The 23,390-nt window shown below is 42.1% G+C and overlaps 1 protein-coding gene across 3 annotated transcripts in view; it reads left to right on the top strand.

The window, feature by feature from the left end:
* The window catches only part of LOC141088663 (rap1 GTPase-GDP dissociation stimulator 1-A-like), a 327,771-nt gene that overhangs the window by 105,622 nt on the left and 198,759 nt on the right, over positions 1-23,390 (top strand). The window lies entirely within an intron of this gene.

Below are 23,390 nucleotides of genomic sequence, written 5' to 3'. Positions count from 1 at the left end.
CCTGCTGTAAAAAAAAAGATTTTGAAGTTCATGAGATGGAAAATACATTATTTTCACGCACCTGTGATCACTCAAGAGCTTCCTATTAAATTTTGCTTTTTTTCTAAAGACTTGTCTTTCTCTCTCACTGTCCATACAGGGGGAATACAGAGAACACAGTAATTAATAAACAGGTTACAGAGAAGAAAAACATAAAAAATGCTTTTAAATAACTCTATGAGAACTACTTAAAATGTGTGACTTTTACGTAGCTGCATTTGGGCAAAACCCACGAATGGGGAATGCACTCTGCAGATGAATTGAAAACCAACCCTACAAACTACTGTACATACCGTATGGACATGGCTTAAACCCTATCAGGCCCAGAATGATCTGCTGGGCAGATTGACATTGGTCTGTGGGCCAAGTGCATTGACAATGCCAGCCTTGCATTATCAGTGTAGTCTCCATGGCTAGAGAATTTGAAGGGCATGTGGTGACTTGGTCATAGGACCACAGGTGGTGCTCTGAAAATGCTCATGATTTACAGGAGAGGTGAGAGAGGAGCCTGCAAAGCTCTCTGTACACCCTACCTCCCTAATACATTATTCTCTGCGCTCCTTCCAATAGGAAAGGATTAATAGGTATGTGTCATCATGTTAACTTATTATTTGAATCAGGTTTATATTTAAATGTATTTTTCAGAATATTTTTGACAATTTTTTCTATATCTCACTCGGTATTAAAAATAAAAATGAGAAATCTTGCAATTTTCACACCGGCAGCTTTATTTTAGATGATAGTTCCTGGTATTTCAGAAAACTGGCATGTACATTAGCAGCAATGAACAGACTAAAACACTTTCTTTTACATTAAAATGTCTAATGATCATGTCCAAAGGTCATTGAGAAAGGGGTTAGTGGGAACATGTTATCAGAAAATCATCTATTTCTTAAATCTCGTTTTTTAGTTAAACATAGCACAGTATGCATCATTCACAATAGGTGGGGTTACAGATCTCAATGAACATAAAAAAAATTTGCATATATTAAAAAAAATACATGTGTAAGGTGCCTATACGAGGTAGCAGTGGGCAATCTGCTGATCCCACTCGCTCTGGCACCCCACAGACAAAACGTGTCCCTGTCCGGTTGTGCTGCTGTTTGTGGAGTGCATCACACTTACTTGTGGCCCATAGGCCTTCACTGGCTCCAGGTACCAGACATAACTTCAGCCTTAATTCTCTGAATGGGTAGAGCATCCCTCTTGCTAACTCCTCTAGCACTAGGAATTTTTCACCACTACTAGAAGTGCACCCTAGCAGCCTATTGCATGTGACTGCTGCTGTCACTTCACCACACTTCTTTTAACCGAACTTGATACTTCCTGAACCTTGCACTAACTCCAGCTCCCTCTCCCTAAACTGCGCTTGCAGTTAAAGTTAACCCTAAGTAGGTTAGACTTAGAGTGTTAAGGAGTAACACAAAAATCTGATTTTCTTATGACACATTCAGTATTCAATATTAATAATGCCCCCAGAGAGGAAGAAGTCGACATAGGAAACCAGTATGAATGTGAGAGTTTTGATGCCAATACTAGAGTGTTGAGAGTTCATGATTTGCTACCAGTGGGAGTTGATTTGCTGTCAGTGGGCAGATGTTCTAGGTATGGTTTTGATCTGCAACCAGTTGGCAGATTGGCGATATAGATGCCCCCAATTGAAAGCCAGACATGAAGTCATGTAGCTAACTGTCAGCAGTCAAGGTACCAGGCAGAGTGGTGAAGGGGATCACAGACCTCTGTTTTTAAGACAGATATGGATTCCAATGCTGGGACTCGTATTGATCAGATATTTATTACATATCCCGTGAGAGTTCCAGAAGTATGCAATATCAGAATTTCTTTATTAAAACAGACACACCAGGAAAGCTCATTGTTCCTCTAATTGTTAGATAGTGTGCCTGTGACAGCATCCGATCATGCAATATTCTCTTGTGTAGTCTGCAGCGTGATTATGCCTAGCAGAAAATTAATATAAAGAATTTGTTTTAGCACACCAAGAATATGCAAGAAAAGATTTTTTGAAAGATTTTAATTTCCTACCCTGATAACCAAAAAACGTTGTGGTATTTCACCACAGAGTGAGGTATAGCAATGTTTCGTGTAATGTACCCTTTGTCAGACTATGAATACGATAAGAGCAGAATATCTCTCTTGGGTGAAAAAAGCAAAACATCCACTTATACCAGTACATGAAGAGTTCACTAAGCTATCCAGGAATCCATAGACAGTGAGGAAAATACTATTGCCCATAGGAAAAGGAACCCAGTGGTACAACATGCAGTGGATATAGAGGAACACAGTGTACCCAGCAGAAATCCTGTGTAGAGCTTGTCCATTATATGGTCACTGTATGGTGTAGAGTAGGTCAAATTAGTGTTTGTATAGATGTACAGTAGTATGCACTTGTTCTTGACTGAAAAAGTCAGTGCACATCTCTCCCTGACCATGTTATTTAGTGTTTTCATGTTCATGTAGTAGTAAGGTTTCTATATACCTAGGAGGGTGTGGGCAGACGCTAACAAGTAAAAACTAAATTTGACACACTAGGAGTTGTGTACTACTACTTTTCCACAATATGGGGAGGAATATTTTACATGTAGGCTGGTGAGGTTTCTATGACAGGTTTGCTTTCTAAACACAGTCCGGCCCTGAACCGCAACCATCCACCTCAGCATGTGAACAGATCCTTAGAGGGTTCCTAAAACATGCAAAAACATGTAAAAAACTAGCAACATCTCTCCATGTTTTTTTCTGGTATTGTAGTTGAGCTCCAATAACTCCATTAACGTTACTGGGGTAAAGCTGTAGATCCACAATGCTACCTGTAGACTAGCATGGTGCTGATTTGAATGACCTCTTTAAAGATTCACAGAACGGAGAAAAAACAGGTTTCTCTACATAGTTTGATACAACTCTTATGTATCAGAGAATCTATAACAGTCACTGACGTTCAGGTAAATTCAGTTCTTTCACTGACTCTGCAAAATAAGTTATTGCACAAGATAACTATGTAGAGGTAATTGCAAAGTGTGATTTACCTAATTTGAGCTGAAGTTGGCTAATTTTACCTGTCAGTCCTCTATAGACTGGCCTTAAAAGCTATCCCCATATTCTTATGATTCATTCTGTTGTCATGGCAACAAGGCCGTCACAAGGAAAGGTGACAGATGGAATTTTAAAAGCCCGGTGTATTCTTTTTTACTATACTTGACAATTCAAAAGAATGTATTTTAAGCATTCTATCATAATGTCTTACAAAATTCTTCTTTTTGAAGAAATAAAGAGGAGGCAATTTTTGGCAATTATAGAGTAGCAGGACAGTTTAAAACATTTTTCAGCTATGTCTCTAAAATAAAGTTTTATCGAATCTCTATACATTATACCATATACCCATATCGGTCAATGGTCCTATAACCAACAGGACTGTCTAGAATTTAGGCAGCTATCCCGAGAGATATGGGATATGTGCCAACTACAGTGATATCTGGGTCCTCAAGACACAGGTGTAGCATATTATAATGGTGGAGCATGAAGCCGACAAGTCGCGCTAGTCCACCATACAATCTATGCAAATACTAGGACCTTTGGGTTATTTGACATTCTCATATCATGTGAAGAGGCAACGAAGATGAGGATCAGGGCACGAGGTGCATTTGTTGATGTAACAGAGCGGTGTGTGTTCATGTAGCAGAGCTGTTTGTAGGTTGATGCAGTAAAGCTGTGTGTACTTTGTTGTAGCCAAGTTGTGTGTGTACATATTGTAGGGGCATCCAATGCGCGTCATGGGAATGTACTGTAATGGCATCTCACTGTGTTTGTCAGACTCTGCAACATTTATACTGCGTGGGGGAAGCTGTGGGGACAATGATACTGTGAGTGAGGGAATGTACTGTGGGGTCATCATCATATATTGTGTGGATAAATGTACTGTGGAGACATGATACTGTGTATTGAAAAGGCTGCGGGTCTGTAATATAGTGTATGGATGGCTCCTGTTGCATCATACTCTGCAGGGCTCTAGGTAGACTTATTACTGTGGTGCCAGATACTATGGGGGCATCATACTGTGTGTGGGGGCTGTGCAAGCATCATATATGTTTGGGGTGGGTGCAATGAATGCATCATGCTATTTGATAGAAGCTGCAAGGCATTGAATTATATGTGGAGTGGCTATGGAGTCATGGCCACACAAGACCGACGCATGTAGTAAATAAAGACATAGCACATTTATCAATGGAGGAAAAACAGCCGTGAGTTTTATTTAGGGTTAAATAATTTTAATTAAACATCCAAACCTCAATAAATAAATGCATAATAGCCACTGTAATCATCCCAAAAGTGCTGGTTATAACTGGTTCTGACCACTTTTGAAAGACCAGTGAAGAAACTGCTGACCCTAATTTGACCTTTTTCTGACAGGAAAAAATACCTTGAGTGAATAATAAAGAATAATTTATTGCAGCCTGTGCAGCCATGTGACCCCCCTTTATTTTATTGATATGTGCGGGGGGGCTATCATGGCCACACAAGACCGACGCATGTAGTAAATAAAGACATAGCACATTTATCAATGGAGGAAAAACGGCTGTGAGTTTTATTTAGGGTTAAATAATTTTAATTAAACATCCTAACCTCAATAAACGTATAATAACCACTGTTATCATCCCAAGACCAATCCACCCAGATAATTGTCAATTATCCCAAAAGCCGTGTCTCAAAGAGGCAGGGCACCCCAAAACCAAACAGCCATTTTTTGACCATGGATTGCAGATTTAGATTAAAAATATCTAACCCAATATCAGACAAATGAACCATATCCTGTCTGAAAAGGCCGGGGACAAAACCTTCTAGGTCGACATGGTGAAAAGAAAATCCGTTAACTAATGGTAAAAATTTTTCCATTTCCTGTTTACCCTTTTTTGGATTTTATCCATGAAAAGCATGTTTTTCTTATTCCATAGTAGCCTGGGAATGATCTCAGAGAAGATCATTCAGTGTCAGTATTTCAGTGTCACAGAAATATTGACGAAGGGCGACAATGTCGGATCTCATTAACGCTAACAAGTCTAAGATTTTGATTTTTGCGACATCATTCCCACCCATATGAAATATAATCAAATCTGGAAAAGGAAATAAATTAATACATTTCATAACTTACTGAGAAAAATTAAACCATCGTAGACCACGACTGCTATGCCAGAATACTTGTACTGAAGAACTGCAAAAGGATAAGTTCTCGGTATAACACCTTTGACTGGCCCTCTTCTGGGCCCAAAACACGAAAGAATGGCCGATTATCCAAACTATTGTAGGACCTGAAAAATCAAGTAAGATTAATAGTCATATAAGTCATGGTGGACATAAATCTTAAATCTTCCAGACTCCCATCTGCCCAATTTCTTGATTTTTGAGTCACAAAGGCCAGCCCTGGCCACTTCGGTAGCGGCTCCAATTCTAAATGAATGAGAGGTAATATTAAGATTTTCCTTACCCAAAGTACATAAGCATTGCTTTAAAATAAAATTGAATTGAAAAATATTGATGGGAGTGTTATCCAAGTGGATAAACCATTCTTATTAGACCATCTTTGCAGCCAATTAATGGTAATAAGAACTGGACAGATAGAGGGGTCAGGAAAATGGGCAATTTTTAATCTAGATCCCCTACCCATCTGATCAGTCTTGGAATTCCTTATAAATAAAATCTTATGATTTTCTTCGAATTTTAAATCAGAAAGCATAACGCCGGAGGGCGCCAATTTCTTGACGGAGACAAGTTCGCCAATAAGGAGAGCACCGAAAAATGATAGCAAAAATGCTGAAGACAGTGGTGAATAGGAGTCTATGCAAACCTTTTGAAGTGATAAACAGAGGTCCTTCAATAATGAAAGGGAAATCGGGCGTCGAGAATCAAGTTTAAAATTACTCCTTTTAAATCCTTTCATGAATTGTTTTACGAGAAAGAAATTGGTTAGAGGAATACCCCAGAACTTTTCAGAAAAAAGGATACTCCAACAATAGATTTAGATAAGGCTGAAAAAGACAAACCCCTGTTAACCGAAAAATCCAAAATATGCAGGAGTGAAATGGGAATGGCGACCTTCGGGTCGAAATTATGGATATCACAAAAATTACTCCACTGAAACCATCCAGCTGAATACTCATCCCATGTTCGCTTAGATAGAGAACGCTTGATAAAATAGTAAATCAAGTCAGAATTAAGTCCCAAATCTCTCGCAGGAAAGGAGTTGCTTCGATATCCGCATTTGGTACCTGTTGAAAAAAGGTTGAGCGTCGGTTTTCACCAAGAGAAACAATGGAAGAAAGCCATATACTAGTGCCCAACTTAGCTTTAATCCAGATGTAAAACCTTAAACAAAGCAAAACAAGTTGTCTCAAAATATTAGCTGCAAATGAATTCTTTGATGACAAGGTGTTGATGGAAAAAACAAACCCTTGATCAGAAGAAAGAAAAATAATTCTGGAGTTGCGAATAAAAGGTCCCCAAAGAAAATACCCAAAAACACGGAAAAAAGTTCCAACACGAAATTGAACTTTTGGACCCGGATCAGATTAAGGAGCTCATGCCAGGAAAGAAAATTCCAATGCGATGAAAATAAAATTCTGCAGCCGGAATCTTTAATGACTGAAAAACTGAATGGAATAGAGTCAGCCGAGATAAAAGGGGATTGCCAACAGGATTTGCCGTTAAAAGAAGATAAAGAAGAGATCCAGATTTTGGCGTCCTCCCTCATAGCTGAACAAATTCTGATGTGGTTATTAGGGGAGGAAACCCCTTTTGTAGCATCATAGAGATGCCTAGAAAAGGCTCGTCCAATAGGGATGATGCGTAAAGCAAAATTAAGCAACCCCAGTAGAGATTGCAAATCTCTTAGGGTAACTTTGTCACTGCTGACCAACCTTTGTAACGAACTAAACAATTTCAAAATCTTGTCAGGAGGAAGGCTACATTCCATGTTGACAGAATTTAAGGAGATACCTAGAAAAACAATGGAAGTAGTAGGAAAAACGGTTTTCTCATGCGCGATAGGGACATCAAAATAAGAACACATCTGCAAAAATCTAGAAAGGGTTTGTAAACAAAGGGAGGAAGGAGGGCCAACAAAAAGAAAGTCATCCAAGTAATGGAGAATAGAAACACTAGGGCAGTTGGATTCTAAAACCGAGTGTAAAAAAAGACAAAAAGGTTTCAAAGTAAAAACAAGATAAAGAAAAACCCAGTGGCAAACATTTGTCAAAAAAGAATTCATTGTTGAAGAAAAAACCTAGGGAATTGAAACCTGATGGATGGACTGGGAGAGGACGAAATGCGGATTTGATATCCGATTTAGCCATCAATACATTGTGGCCAAATTTCCTAAGCATATCCACAGCTGTGTCAAAAGACGCGTAGCTGACACAACATAGTAACGGGTCAACTTCATCATTTAACCTCTTCACGACCGCCCACAGTAGATAAACGTTGGCGCTTGCTGGGCTTAGTCGCGTTATTATGTGCCAGGCAGCGATCTTGTCACATAGTAACGCTGCTTCTCCTCTGATCTCACACTGACAGATGATCAGAGGTGAAGTGGCGTTACTATGAGTCAGATCGCAGGGCAGCGATCTTGTGACAAAAATTAAGAAAAAGTAAAAAAAAAAAAATGCTAGGGTTAGGGTTAGGGCTAGGGCTAGGGCTAGGGTTAGGTTTAGGGTTAAGGCTAGGGCTAGGGCTAGGGTTAGGGTTAGGGTTAGGGCTAGGGCTAGGGCTAGGGCTAGGGCTGGGATTAAGGTTATGGGTGTGTTGGTGTTAGGTTTGTGGTTAGGGTTATGGTTAGGGCTGAGATTAGGGTTAGGGGTGTGTTGGGGTTAGGGTTGGAATTAGAATTGGGGGTTTCCACTGTTTAGGTACATCAGGGGCTCTGTAAATGCAATATGACGCCCGCAGACCATTCCATCAAAGTCTGCATTTCAGAACGTCACTACTTCCCTTCCGAGCCCCACCGTGTGCCCAAACAGTAGTTTTCTCCCACATATGGGGTACCAGCGTACTCAGGACAAATTGGACAACAACTCTTAGGGTCCAATTTCTCCCGTTACCCTTGTGAAAATAAAAATTGTGGGCTAAAAGATCATTTTTGTGGAAAAAAAATGATTTTTTTATTTTCACGCCTCTACATTATAAACTTTACTGAAACACTTGGGGGTTCAAAGTGCTCACCACACATCTATATAAGTTCCTTGGGGGGTCTAGTTTCCAAAATGGGGTCACTTGTGTGGGGTTTCCACTGTTTAGGTACATCAGGGGCTCTCCAAATGCGACATGGCATCCGATCTCAATTCCAGCCAATTCTGCATTGAAAAAGTCAAACGGCACTCCTTCCGTTCTGAGCTCTGCCGTTTGCTCAAACAGTGGTTTAGCCCCACATACGGGGTATTGGCGTATTCGGGAGAAATTGCACAAAAAATTTAGTGGTTCATTTTCTCTTTTTACACTTGTGAAAATGAAAAAAAATGGTTTTGAAGTAAAATGTTTGTGAAAAAAAGTTAAATGTTTATTTTTTCCTTCCATATTCCATTCATTCATGTGAAGCACCTGAAGGGTTAATAAACTTCTTGAATGTGGTTTTGAGTACAGTGAGAGGTGCAGTTTTTAGAATGGTGTCAATTTTGGGTATTTTCTGTCATATTGACCCCCCAAACTCACTTCAAATGTGAGGTGGTCCCTAAAAAAAATGGTGTTGCAAATTTTGTTGTAAAAATGAGAAATCGCTGGTCACCTTTTAACCCTTATAACTTCCTAAAAAAAAAATTATGTTTCCAAAATTGTGCAGATGTAAAGTAGACATGTGGGAAATGTTATTTATTAACTATTTTGTGCGATATCACTCTCTGATTTAAGGGCATAAAAATTAAAAGTTTGAAAATTGCAAAATTTTCTAAATTTTTGCCAAATTTTGATTTTTTTAACAAATAAGTGCAGATCATATCTAAAAATTTTTACCACCATCATGAAGTACAATATGTCACGAGAAAACAATGTCAGAATCAGCAGGATCCGTTGAAGCGTTCTAGAGTTATGACCTCATAAAGTGACACTGGTCAGAATTGAAAAAATTGGCCCGGTCACGAAGGCAAAAACAGGCTCGGGTGCGAAGGGGTTAATGATGAACCATGAGGATAAGATAAATGGTGAATTAAACGGAAAGATACAGATTCTTTCTTATGGACAATGCCCAAAGGGGAAGCTCTAAAATCTTTAAAAGGAGGGGACGGGAACGGGCCTGCTATCCTGCCTGCTGTCAATTCGTTACAAATCTTTTCTTCAGCAACGGCAATGTGCGCATATAAAGAAGGAAAATTCTTAACCACTTTACAACCAGTGCCTGAAAATGAGGGTATGAAAAAACCGGATAGAAAACCTTCAAATATTAAATTACTGCTCTCCTTGTTTGGATATTTGTTTAGCCAAAAAAGCATTCTTTCCAGACTCACTGGAGTCCGTGCTCTTTGTGATAGTGTCTTTACTAGTTGACTGCTGGGATGATTGCTTTCTAAAACACTTAGGGCCCCGTCACACATAGCGACGCACCAGCGATCCCGACAATGATATGACCTTGTCAGGATCGCTGGTGTGTCGCTATATGATCGCTGGTGAGCTGCCAAACAGGCAGCTTCACCAGCGATCAGCACCAGTGACAGGCGGGTAACAAGCGACACACGTAACCAAGGTACACAACGGGTTTCTAAGCGGCGCGCGGCACTTAGAAACCCAATGTGTACCATGGCTACCAGCTCCCTGCACCAGCGCGCTGGTATCTAAGGTACACAATGGGTTTCTAAGCGCTGCGCGCCACTTAGTAACCCACGGTTTACCTTAGTTGCCAGCGCCAGCTCGCTCGTCTCCCACCTGCCACACGCAGCGATGCGTGCTGGCCAGCGGCAGACCAGCGATCAAAAAATGTCCTGGCCATTCCAGGACGATCAGCGATACCCGGCAGGGGCGCCGGCCGCTGGTCAGTGTCACACACAGCGATCTCGCTGGTGAGATCGCTGTTGCGTCACAAAACTTGTGTGTGTGACGGGATCTTTAGACATTGGGTGTGTGTTGCCACAGAATAAGCATTTGTGCCGAAACCTGCAGCTATTGTCCCATATGCAGAAGGATTCGTTAAAAGCGAAACAGACTCCCCTTTTAAGAGGAGCAGACTGTTGCTTAGTTACGGTATTACGTAGGGGGAGCATTAAATTGATCCAAATACCTACATCTTTAATGCCCCAAATAACATCTGTGTGAACTGCTAGCTTTTGCCTAAATGCCTCATCATAATTAAGCCAGGTGAGGCCTCTGAAGTTCTTATATGCCTCCAAAATTATGTCAATATGCAGAAATAGCTTGCTGCAGAGGTTCGGATACCTCTCACCAAGAAGGGCACAGTAGATATAGAATGCCTGTAGCAAATTATTAAATGATTTTACAGGACTGCCTCTATTATCTTCCAAATCAGGCTTGTCATCTCTCTTGTCCCCTCCCCACCTTACAATCGAATGGTGACATTAACCCTTTGTTAGATTAACCCACTCGCCACCACTATAGGGCAATGGGAAGCCCACGCATTTTTTTACAACGAATTAACCCCTTAAAATAACAACTACAACTCCCAAATTTTGCACACAAACCCTCATCTAATTATTAATCAGGGACATATTAAAAAACATGAAATGAAATGCTTTACTGAATGTAAACCATGTGTCATTTCATGTCGGATTGGGGAATGATTTGATAGAAGCCGGCAATTTAATTAGCGGCTATTCTGCTATGAAGAACTCTGTGAAATCTAAATATATATATATGTTTGTCACAATGACATGTATGTACATATATATATATATATGTATTCTATGTGTATATATCTATTCTTTCGTTTCTTTATTACACCTGTCAGTGTGAGTTTACTGTATAGCGCACTGAATTGCCGGCTTTTCTAAAAGACACCGGGTGCGTATTTCTCGCATGTGTGGTCCGTGTGTAATGCGTATTTTTAGCGCACCCATAGACTTTAATTGGCGTACTACGGGCGTAGTACGCTGACAATCGCAGCATGCTGCGATAGGCACGGACCGTAGAATACAGATGAGAAATATACGGCGGTTGGGAGCTGCCCCATAGAGAATCATTTGTCCGTGTGTAATGCGTGCTTTTAACGCCTCTCACTCGTCCATATTCCTCTCTAGTGTGACCCCGGCCTAACAAAAGAAACTGCTAGCTGCCACCACCAATCGTTTATATAAGCCGATTAGACAGTCCTTACAGGTAGCGTATGGCTTCAGGAGTGCGGTATACAGAGCAAGATGAAAAGAGCTATTAAAAGTTATATATTTATTCTGGAAAGGAAGGTAGTATTTATTTAAAAAATACAAATCTTTTACAAAATGGGAATTAACCCCATAACGACCAGAGCTATTTTTGGTTTTGCATTTTCATTTTTTGCTCCCCTTCTTCCCAGAGCCATAATTTTTTTTATTTTTTGTCAAAATGGCCATGTGAGGGCATGTTTTTGCGAGACGAGTTGTAATTTTTAACAACACCATTGGTTTAACCATGTCGTGCACTAGAAAATGGGGAAAAAATTCCAAGTGCCGGAAAATTGCAAAAAAAGAGCAATCCCACAGTTTTTTGTTTTTTGTTACCATTTTTACTAACTGCAAAAAATAACCTGCCATTATGATTCTCCAGGTCATTACGAGTTCATAGACATCAAACATGTCTATGGTTTTTTTTTATTATTTAAGTGGTAAAAAAAATTCCAAAGTTTGTTAAAAAAAAAAAATAATAATTGCACCATTTTCCGATACCCGTAGCGTCCATTTTTCATGATCTAAGTTTGGATGAGGGCTTATTTTTTGCATGACGAGCTGATATCTTTAATGATACCATTTTGGTGCAGATATGATCTTTTGATCGCCTGTTATTGCATTTTAATGCATTGTTGCTGCAACCAAAAAATGCAATTCTGACGTTTTGACTTTTTTTATCGTTACGCCATTTAGCAATCGGGTTAATTCTTTTTCTTACATTGATAGATCGGGCGATTCTGAATGCGGCAATACCAAATATGTGTAAGTTTTTTTTTTATTGTTTTATTGGAGTGAAAGGGGGGTGATTTGAACTTTTATAATTTTTTAATTTTTTTAATATTTTTCAAAACTTTTTTTTTTACTTTTGGCATGCTTCAATAGTCTCCATGGAAGTCTAGAAGCTGCCATAATCCGATTGGCTATGCTACATACAGGCGATGATCAGATCGCCTGTATGTATCAGAATTGCTCACTTGCTATGAGCGCCGACCACTGGTTGTCATGCCAACCCATCGGTGACCTGAGATCACGTGACGGGGTCAACGATGGGCAGGATTTCCGGCATGCTTAACACAAGTTAAATGCCGCTGTCAGAGTTTGACAGTGGCATTTAACAGGTTAAAAGCTGCGGGTGAATCACAATTCCACCTGCGGCTGTTAGAGGCACCTGTGAGCTGTCCAAAACAGCTGACATGTGCAGGAAAATATTTGTGCTCATCGCCGGAGCCCATATCAAAGGGAAGGAGTCCGACATCGGCATACATTTACGTCAGATGTAGGAAAGCTTTTATATAATATGGTATATACAATCTCATGCAGTAAAAAGGATAACAAAGCTTTTGTGAAACAGACAGATCCAACAGCAAGCTGAACCTTCCAGGACAGACAAAATACAAAAACCCAACTCTGCTATTTATTAGAACAATGTTACGCCCACATACCTCCCCTTAGCCAGCTCATATGGAGAATGGTCATGGGATGTGATAGGTCATTTATAAGATTACCAACTTTCAGAACATCTTCTCCCTTGCAGGTCCCAGGTGGGAGATATTGTTGTCATGTTTCCTATCGCGATTTTACCTTTCTATAGAGAGGAAACATTACTTGGATAGCATTATCCATCACCCCAATATTAAGTTGGAGGGGTTAGAATGGCCTTGCATATATCTCACAATATTAATAATCCAATATTCATCACTGACCACTTGCTCCATAAAGTCTGCGATCAGTGCTTTGAACAGAGGAAGCTCTTGCCTTGCATGTGTACTTCTCTGCCTCTGAATATACAAATCTGAGCCTTGGTGACTGGTTCTCAGAGCAGGTCACTACGATAATTACCTGTTCACTGCAAAGAGGTTGCTACTTCACTGGGGGTTGAAATGTCAGCTCTTTCTCACTGACCCAGTTATAAATAATCCCATATGTTCAATGTGAGGATTTTATAATTTTTTCTCTACGTCATACCTGAACTGCAAGCCAGAGAATCTGCTGAGACTGAGGGTAAATAAAAAGATGATAATAGAAAAATATTTCCTATGTCAACTATAGACCTCAAAAATCACTATTAATATGACTGCTGGTTTGATTGTCTCTATCCTGAACTTCCTTCTGAAAATTTCTGCATATTAAGTATGTATCAGTGAAATGACATTACATTTATTGAGAGAGAGGAGCCCTACTAACAGTGAGGGAAAGAATGCCAACGTGTTGTGAGTTCATTTTCCCCTTCGTCACTGAGGTCTGGTGAACTCCCTATTCTGGTAAAGGAAGGTAATGAGCCTGATTATCAGGCACCTGAGTCTAATGAGGATGACTGGCTGAGTGGAGTCACTGACTGGATATAAGGCTGCCGACACCCTTCTGCCCTGCGGGTGATTTCTCTGTGGACTTCTAGGACACCAGTCTGATTCCTGCTTCCCTAAAGCTAAGTTTCTGCTCTGCCTGTTTGCATTTATGTTTTGTGTTTGTTTTCCTTGCTTTTCTGGATTCTGCCATTCCCTGCTGGGATGAGCTGAATCTCCTTTTGCCAGTTGCTCTGTCTTCAGAATATTCCTGAGTACTGACATAGCTTTTTTGAAGCCTAGCGTCTTCAGGGCCTTTTTCACTGTCAGTCTGTTGGCTCTTATTTTCATAGGGTTTTTCACGGATTGCAGACAGCAGCCTTCCTGTCCTTTCCTATCTAGGTAGTTTGGGCCCCGTCTTTGCTCAGTCTATCTTTCTGTCTGTGTTAGTGTTTTCATCTTGCTTCACCGTCATTATATGTTGGGGGCTGCCTATTGCTTTGGGGTCTGCTCTGGGGCAGTTTAGATTTCCCCTTTCTTTCTTCAGGCCTATTTAATTCTCCGGCTGTGATCGAGGGGTCTAGGGCATCGTAGGAACCCCCCACGGCTACTGTTAGTTGTTGTGATAGGATCAGGGGTCTGCAATCCGATAGCTGCCAACCTCTCTGGTTTTCTGGACTTAGCTAGCATTTTTGTTTTTGCCTCCTACGGTACTCAATCATAACACCAACGGTTGCAGTTCTCCAGCCTGACTGGAGTGTATGGCTCCATATACACTGCACTAGCCAGAGAATACCCTCACATAAAGTTTTGCCATAGCCACAAAGTAGCCTTATACACCACACCTAAACCTGAAAACTTCCCTATATACAGTATTCCAACAAAATAGTGTTACATAAATTATATTACATAAAGTGTCATGTCCAAGAAAAAAGGACTGCTATATACAATCTCCCAATCAAAAAGAACCACATTAAGTATCGCCAACAGAATTAATGGGCACAGATGCTTTTTTAAGTTAGAGTTACATTGTGCTTATGACCGTTGTCTGACGCATGTGCCAAGAAAGCCTACGTTAGTAGCCACAGTCAGGATGGATGCTTAGGCCTTAAACACTGCCTATCTCCAAAAATCTAGCTTTATTAAAAAATAAAAAAATATGATTATATGTATGTGTTTACTTATTTTAGATGACTACTGACTTTTGAAAATCAGTATATATCAAAAAATGTTTTATTCACCTATTTTCAATTGAAGCGTGCTGTCATCGTGTGGATGGAATGGCTTCTCACTGATCTCATAGCTTCGAACTATCCCAGATCTAGTGGGATAATCTCAGATTTGGGTCTCTGTCCCACTGTCCAAGGCAGTGAGCCATCAGCCATCATCCTGCAATCATTAGTGTAGAGCTGCACAGTGTGTGCAGTCACCAGCTGAGCTCACACTGCGCAGTGCTATTGTAAGGGAGGGACAGGACTGTAGTCATGACCTGAATAACCGCAATATCTATGTCCATTCCTTTCCCTACAGAAAACTGTACTGTACTCTTCTCTCTGACATACCTGCATCTCTAGATTCAGCTTTCTCTGGGCACTTCCCAGGCAATGACGCTCCCTCTCTCAGGCAACCCCCATCAATGGAGACACAGTCCAAATTAACTTTAACACTTTCTTTACTGAGTACTTCACACGTTGCAGCCACAGTTGGTACATTGTGACATTTGCTTGTTTCCTCATCTTTCCCTTTCTGGCTGTCACTTCTGTGCAGTACACGCCCGGACCAGACCATCCTAGACTGCTCCCGAGTTCCTTCCTGGCCTGACCTTGCCATGATGACAAATCCTTCTGCCTGTTTTGCCCCAGACTCGAAATCATCAGCCACCAGGTTTGGTTGTCTCTGTTAAAGCATCCAGCCCGTCTGTACCGAACTCGTCGAAGCTCCAGCTCCCTTCACTTCAGCTGTCCAGCCGACTCCTGCCCTAAAAGCATTGGCCCAGGTGACAAGTCACCACATCTTTCCATTTCTGTACTGGCCCACTGCTATGACACACAGTGGCCGTGGGTAATGTGGGCTACAGCACTTGAACGTTGCGTGGCTACCAAGCTGTCTGGGACTATAGCACATGTGAACACTAGGGCACCCTGGCCCCGTCTGACCTAACTTCCTACGAGGTCCCCGCTTACTACCAGGCAGCCTCTCCTACACTTAACCCTCTATGAACGTCCTATCAGCTATACCTATAGAGCCCACTAGTATGCCCCATCTAGTGGCCCACAACAGAACTACTCTTACCCATGACTATGTAAACTATATACTAAAGTTCCCTCCTCTAATGTCCCCAAAAGGATGCAATAACTTACCCTAACTGTACATGCAATAATATAAAACAGAAACACAAGACAATATGCTACAGCTTTCTACACAATGGTAACACATACATGTGGCAATACCATTAAAGACGAGCGATAATACATATTTCTTTGTTGCAGTACCGCAGACGTTTTTCATAAACATTATCACTTAGCAATATATACACAATGACATAGGAGGGACAATCTGAGGAAGAGAAGCAAGAAAGACATCATATCTCACTCCCTTACACTACACAAATGAGCCGCAGTGTCCCTTGAGAAAACAGAAGTGGCTTATCACAACTATCTGTCTCTTCTTCTCCATGGACATAGAGATCAATGTTCAATAATAGCGGGGTCTCTGCCTGACGTAGAGTCGCTGGGTCCCATCTCACCCAAATCAGCTCTGCCAGTGACTTATCACTGGATTTTTCCTGTAGCTGAGGCTCCTAGAGATCCTTCCTCCACTATGGAAAATATGTAGAATGCTATAAGGTCTTGGTGGGCAAACTATGTATAAAAAATGCAAATATTTATCTAACTATCAGGAAATATCATGAATCAGCTTCAAAATCTTATGCAGCAGGTGCAAAGCTTGTTGGATACATACCCATAGGACCAATTGGAAATAATAAGAAAAATAATTAGCACTCTAGTAGAATGTGTAAAAGGGGAGGACAGAAAAGAGTGCCGTGGAGACGGCTTGGAGCCAGAGATGAGTGCCAAGGAGACAGTCTCATGGTAGAGAAGAGCACAGAGGAGATGGCCTCAGGGCAGAGAGGAGCACTGCGGAGATGGCCTGAGTGTAGACTCATGAGGTCAAAATCTTAAAAAGATGACAAAGCTCATTATAGTCAGTGAGGATGGTGGACCTGTGCTGTGCATTCAATGACAAATCCTTTCCCAGCTGCTTTTCATTGTTTCATTGACTTAGCTAGCATTTTTGTTTTTGCCTCCTACGGTGACTCAATCATAACAGAATCACCCGCCATACCGCAGATCCTTGGGTACTCAATAGCAGGAAAGAATTGTGTTTAAAAAAAAAAAAAAAAAAAAAAGGTGTGTGTATATTCTTTCTTCTATATCGCTGAGGCCGTAGGGGGAATTTTTTTTTCTCTCAATGGAGATAAAGCAATTGTCTGATCGTGTGGAGCAGCTCGCTGCGGAAGTGCTGGGAATTTCCGCCTACCTTGCTCGTTCGCATGCTGTTGAACCAAAGATCCCTACACCTGATGTATTTTTTGGGGATCGATCTAAATTTTTGAGTTTCAAAAATAATTGTAAATTATTTTTTGCCTTGAAGCCTAACTCGTCAGGGAGCTCCGCGCAGCAGGTTAAAATTGTCATCTCTTTGCTGCGTGGCGATCCCCAGGATTGGGCGTTTTCTTTGAAACCAGATGATCCTATTCTGACTAATGTGAACGCATGCTTTCAAGCTTTGGGGTTGTTGTATGACAAACCTAATGCTATTGATCAGGCTGAAAATACCTTGTTGGCATTAAGCCAGGGTCGGGATTCGGCAGAGTTGTACTGTCAAAAATTCCGAAAGTGGGCGGTCCTTACTACCTGGAATGATGGTGCCTTGGCAGCCCTCTTTCGGAAGGGTTTGTCAGAAACTGTAAAAGATACGATGGTGGGATTTCCTGTTCCCTCTGGTCTTGACGATTCTATGTCATTAGCCATTCAGGTGGATCGGCGTTTACGTGAACGCAAAACTACACGAGAGATGTTGCCACCTGTTGAACAAATGTCTGAACCTATGCAATGTGATAGAGTTTTGTCTAAGGCGCAACGTCAGGAGTTCAGAAGGCATAATAAGCTGTGTTTTTTCTGTGGAGATGCCTCGCATATTATTTCTGTTTGTCCTAAACGAGAGAAACGCTTTGCACACACGTTTTCTGTTGGTGGTGTTCAACCTAAGTTTCTTCTGGCAATTACTCTTATCTGCTCCCTGTCCACATTTTCCGCCAAGGCTTTTGTGGATTCGGGAGCAGCGCTAAACCTAATGGACTTGGATTTTGCTAAACGTTGTGGATTTCCGATGACACCTCTGCAGACGCCTATCCCTTTGAGGGGGATTGATACTACTCCTTTGGCTAAAAATAAACCTCAGTTTTGGACCCAGGTGGTCATGCGGGTCGCCCCAGACCATCAAGAAAATTGCAGATTTTTGGTGTTGCATGGTCTGCATAATGCCGTTGTTCTGGGATTTCCCTGGTTGCAAATTCATAATCCAGTTTTGGATTGGAAGTCTGTGTCTGTGGTGAGTTGGGGTTGTCGGTGTGCCTTTAGCGAGGCTCCGGTTTTTTCCACCTCTCCTCAGTCGCATGATGTTCCTGACTATTTGGCGGACTTTTATGATGTATTTAGTGAGAATGAGTCTGCGTCCTTGCCTCCTCATAGGAGTTATGACTGTGCAATTGAACGAAGCCCGGGGTGTAAATTTCCCAAGGGTCGGCTCTTCAATTTATCTGTACCCGAGCACGAGGCTATGCGGTCCTATATTAAGGAGGCGTTGGAGAAGGGTCATATTAGACTATCCTCTTCACCCTTAGGTGCCTTTTTTTTTTTTGTGGCCAAAAAGGATGGTTCTTTAAGGCCTTGTATTGATTATCGTGCCCTCAATAAAATTACTATTAAATATTAGTATCCGTTACCCCTGATTTCGGATCTATTCTCTAGAGTTAGAGGTGCTTGCTGGTTTACCAAGCTTGACCTCAGGGGGGCATATAATCTTATCCGCATTAAGCAGGGGGATGAATGGAAGACGGCGTTTAATACTCCGGAGGGACATTTTGAGTACCTGGTGATGCCTTTTGGGCTCACTAATGCCCCTTCGGTCTTCCAGTGCTTCATGAACGATATTTTCCGAGACTTTGTCGATAAATTTTTGATTATCTATCTGGATGATATTTTGATCTTCTCCAAGGATTGGGATTCTCATGTGGAACATATTCGGACTGTGTTCCGGATCTTGAGGGAGAATTCCCTGTATGTCAAAGGATCGAAATGCCTTTTTGGAGTACAGAGGATTTCATTTTTGGGATTTATTTTGTCTCCGTCAACTATTGAAATGGACCCGGCCAAGGTACAGGCCATTTATGATTGGGTTCAGCCCACTTCTTTGAAGGCCCTCCAGAAGTTTTTGGGGTTTGCTAATTTTTATCGGAAATTTATAGCAAAATTTTCTAGTATTGCCAAGCCATTGACTGATCTGACTAAGAAGGGTGCTGATGTGTTGAATTGGTCTCAGGAGGCTGTTGCTTCCTTTCAGGAGCTGAAGCGAAGATTTACCTCCGCCCCAGTTTTGCGGCAACCGGATGTCTCATTCCCGTTCCAGGTAGAGGTGGATGCTTCTGAGATTGGTGCAGGAGCTGTTTTGTCCCAAAAGGATCCTGTAACATCTAAAATGAATCCCTGTGCTTTCTTTTCCCGAAAGTTCTCTCCATCTGAACGTAACTATGATGTGGGGAATCGGGAACTGTTGGCCATGAAATGGGCATTTGAGGAGTGGAGACATTGGTTGGAGGGAGCTAAACATCAAGTTGTGGTCCTCACTGACCACAAGAATTTGATTTACCTAGAGTTGTCTAAACGCTTGAACCATAGACAGGCTAGGTGGGCCTTGTTTTTTACACGTTTTGATTTTGTGTTCTCTTTTCTTCCTGGAACTAAGAATGTCAAGGCAGACGCCCTCTCTAGGAGTTTCTTTGCTGATTCTCCCGTGGTGACCAAGCCTGCTACCATCTTAGGCGAAGGGGTAGTTCTTTCTGCCATCTCGCCCGATTTGAGACTTGCTCTGCAAGAGTTCCAGGAGGACAAACCTCAGCGTTGTCCCAGTGGAAAGTTGTATGTTCCTGACCAGTGGAAGAAGAGAGTGATGTCTGAAGTTCATTGCTCTGCATTGGCTGGTCATCCAGGTATTTTTGGTACTAGAGATCTGGTGAGTCGCTCTTTTTGGTGGCCCACCTTGTCTCATGATGTCAGGAATTTTGTGCAGTCCTGTGGGACTTGCTCCCGGTCTAAATCTTGTTCTCGCTCTAGTGGGTTGTTGATGCCTTTGCCGGTCCCCAGGAGACCATGGACCCATATTTCAATGGATTTCATCTCTGATATGCCGGTCTCTCAAAGAATGACTGTTATTTGGGTGATTTGTGATAGGTTCTCTAAGATGGTTCATCTTGTACCACTCCCTAAGTTGCCATCTTCCTCTGAGTTGGTGCCCCTGTTTTTGCAACAGGTGGTTCGCTTGCACGGGATTCCTGAGAACATTGTATCTGACAGAGGAGTTCAGTTTGTGTCTAGATTTTGGAAGACTTTCTGTTCCAAGCTGGGAATTCAGTTGTCCTTCTCCTCTGCTTTTCACCCTCAGACCAATGGGCAGACAGAGAGAACAAACCAGACCTTGGAGTCGTATTTGAGATGTTTTATTTCCGCTGATCAGGATGATTGGGTTTCATTTTTGCCCTTGGCCGAATTTGCTTTAAATAATAGAGCTAGTTCTGCCACTTTGATGTCACCTTTTTTTTGTAACTTTGGGTTTCATCCTCGATTTTCTTCAGGACAGGTGGAGCCTTCTGCCTGCCCAGGTGTTGACACTGTGGTGGAGAGAATGCACCAGATCTGGGACCAAGTGGTGGATAAGTTATCTCTCTCCCAGGAAAAGGCCCAGCAGTTTTCCAATCGACATAGGACCATTGGTCCCCAGTTTAAGATTGGTGATATGGTGTGGTTATCTTCAAAAAATATTGCTATGAAGGTGGCTTCTCCTAAGTTTAAGCCTAGATTTATTGGACCTTACAAGATTTTGGAGATTATTAATCCGGTCTCTTTTCATTTGGCTCTTCCTGTCACATTTAAAATCCATAATGTGTTCCATAAGTCCTTGTTGAAGAGGTTTGTTGAACCAGTTGTTCCTGGGGTGGCACCTCCAGACCCTGTATTGGTTGAAGGTAACATGGAATATGAGGTAGAGAAAATACTGGATTCCCGTCTGGCTAGACGGAGACTCCAGTATTTGGTTAAGTGGAAGGGTTATGGTCAGGAGGATAATTCCTGGGTCTCTGCCTCTGATATTCATGCCAAAAGATTGGTGCGTGCCTTTCATCGGGCTCACCCTGATCGCCCTGGTGGCGTGGTTGAGGGTTCGGTGACCCCTCCTCAAGGGGGAGGTACTGTTGTGAGTTCATAATAATAATAATAATAATAAATTTTATTTTTATAGCGCCGACATATTCCGCAGCACTTTACATTTCAGAGGGGATTTGTACAGACAATAGACATTACAGCATAACAATAATCACATACAGTAGATTATAACAAATACCAAGAGGAAAGAGGGCCCTGCTCGCAAGCTTACAGTCTATGAGGAAAGAGGTAGACACGAAAGGTGGGTGGTAACAGTTGCCCTGATTGTATGGACCAGCCATAATGTTAGGTGTGTGACAGTACGGACACAGAGGGCTAATGGATGCATAAAGCATGTGGGAGAATGATGCGGGGAACCTGGTTATGGTAAAACTTTTGTCTCTGCCACACAGGGATAGATTAGGTTAATGTGTTGAGGTGGTAGGCCAGTCTGAATAAATGTGTTTTCAGGACACGCTTAAAATTGTGGGGATTGGGGACTAATCGTATTGACCTGGGAAGTGCATTCCAAAGAATTGGCGCGGCACGTGTAAAGTCTTGGAGACGGGAGTGGGAGGTTCTGACTATTGAGGATGCTAACCTCAGGTCATCAGCAGAACGGAGGGCGCGGGTAGGGTGGTATACTGAAACAAGGGAGGAGATGTAGGGTGGTGCTGAGCCATGGAGGGCTTTGTGAGTGAGGGTAATAAGTTTATACTGAATTCTGGAGTGGATGGGTAGCCAGTGTAATGACTGGCACAAGGTAGAGGCATCGGTGTAACGATTGGTGAGGAATATGATCCTGGCTGCAGCATTCAAGACAGATTGGAGAGGGGAGAGTTTGGTAAGAGGGAGACCGATTAGAAGAGAGTTACAATAGTCGAGACGAGAATGAATAAGAGAAACAGTAAGAGTTTTTGCAGAGTCAAAGGTAAGAAAAGGTCGAATTCTAGAAATGTTTTTGAGGTGCAGATGACAAGAGCGAGCCAGTGATCGAATGTGGGGGGCAAAGGAAAGCTCGGAATCAAGTATGACCCCAAGACAGCGGGCCTGTTGCTGGGGAGTAATAGTGGAACCACACACAGAAATGGCAATGTCGGGTATAGGTACATTAGTAGAGGGAGGTGTGACGAACAGCCCACCGCCGTTCGTCTACTTACGGGCGACACTAACGGGGGTCCCGCTGCCACCAAAACGCGACGGACAGCGGACCCTGTGTCACCACTATGTCACAGTCCCACCACTGACACGGGTGTATCAGCGGACGGAGGGGCGTGACACAATGCCGGCACACAGCTATCACAGGCGCAGTGGGGCTTATCTTAGTTATCCCAACACTGGCACCATGTGACCAAAAATATCCAGCAAGCTAATCTCGCTCTACAATTTGCCGCAGGGGGAGTTTAATTTGGATGCCCCACCACTGCTATCAATCTTCCAAGTACTGCGGGGATTTATGTATATCCCACTTTCTCAGTTCCACTTTGGAACTCACAGCTCTCCGGCGCCCCCCTTACCCTCAGGTCAGTCAGGGAACTGCACCTAGGATAATTGGTCGCCGGACGGGCTGCCTGTTGTGAACCGGCAATTAGGCTTCTGCAGTAAGGGAATTATCAATGCTGTGGCCGCAGACCCTTATTCAGCAATATAAGACCCTTCTGTACTGCCAGCAAGCCGTAATAGCCGTACACAACGCGCTGCCACCAGTCACGGTTACTTAATTCACAGTGTTAAATTAAGAGGGTCCGTGGCAAACCCTTTGAATTAGTAGCGATTATCTAACAAAGGCGTATAGTTCGATTCTTAGAGCATGGAGACAGATCTAAATAATTTCATTTATTTTCCGAAAGAGGACAGTGATTACAGATAAAAGTTGCTATAAAATTGAGACATAAAATATGTACAGTACAGGTATAAAATAAAAGTGGAGAAAACAAAGAGATTACACTCACAGTTCCATATTGTTCCTTAGGCAGACCATGCGGCTTTAAGGTGGGTGGAGGCGGAGCTGCACTTCTCCGCTCATCTGAGTTCTTGTCAGCACGGACTCTGCAGCTGTTCTGAGCTGGTTCTGCCAGGGAATGCCTTATAGACTTTCCTATGTGACATCACAGAGAGGTGCATTCTGGGTTGATTCCACCTCTCTTATCCAAGTTATGTTTTGGCTACAAAACTTAGATTAGCTATAACTTTATGGGAGAAGCTGGTATGGACTCATCAGTGGTATCATG

The sequence above is a fragment of the Dendrobates tinctorius genome, unplaced genomic scaffold (genome assembly GCF_039654945.1).
Source record: "Dendrobates tinctorius isolate UK_male_01 unplaced genomic scaffold, ASM3965494v1 ptg000040l, whole genome shotgun sequence".
Lineage (NCBI taxonomy): Eukaryota > Metazoa > Chordata > Amphibia > Anura > Dendrobatidae > Dendrobates > Dendrobates tinctorius.
Note: the sequence above shows the minus strand (reverse complement) of the source record. Positions and strands in the feature narration are given on the sequence as shown.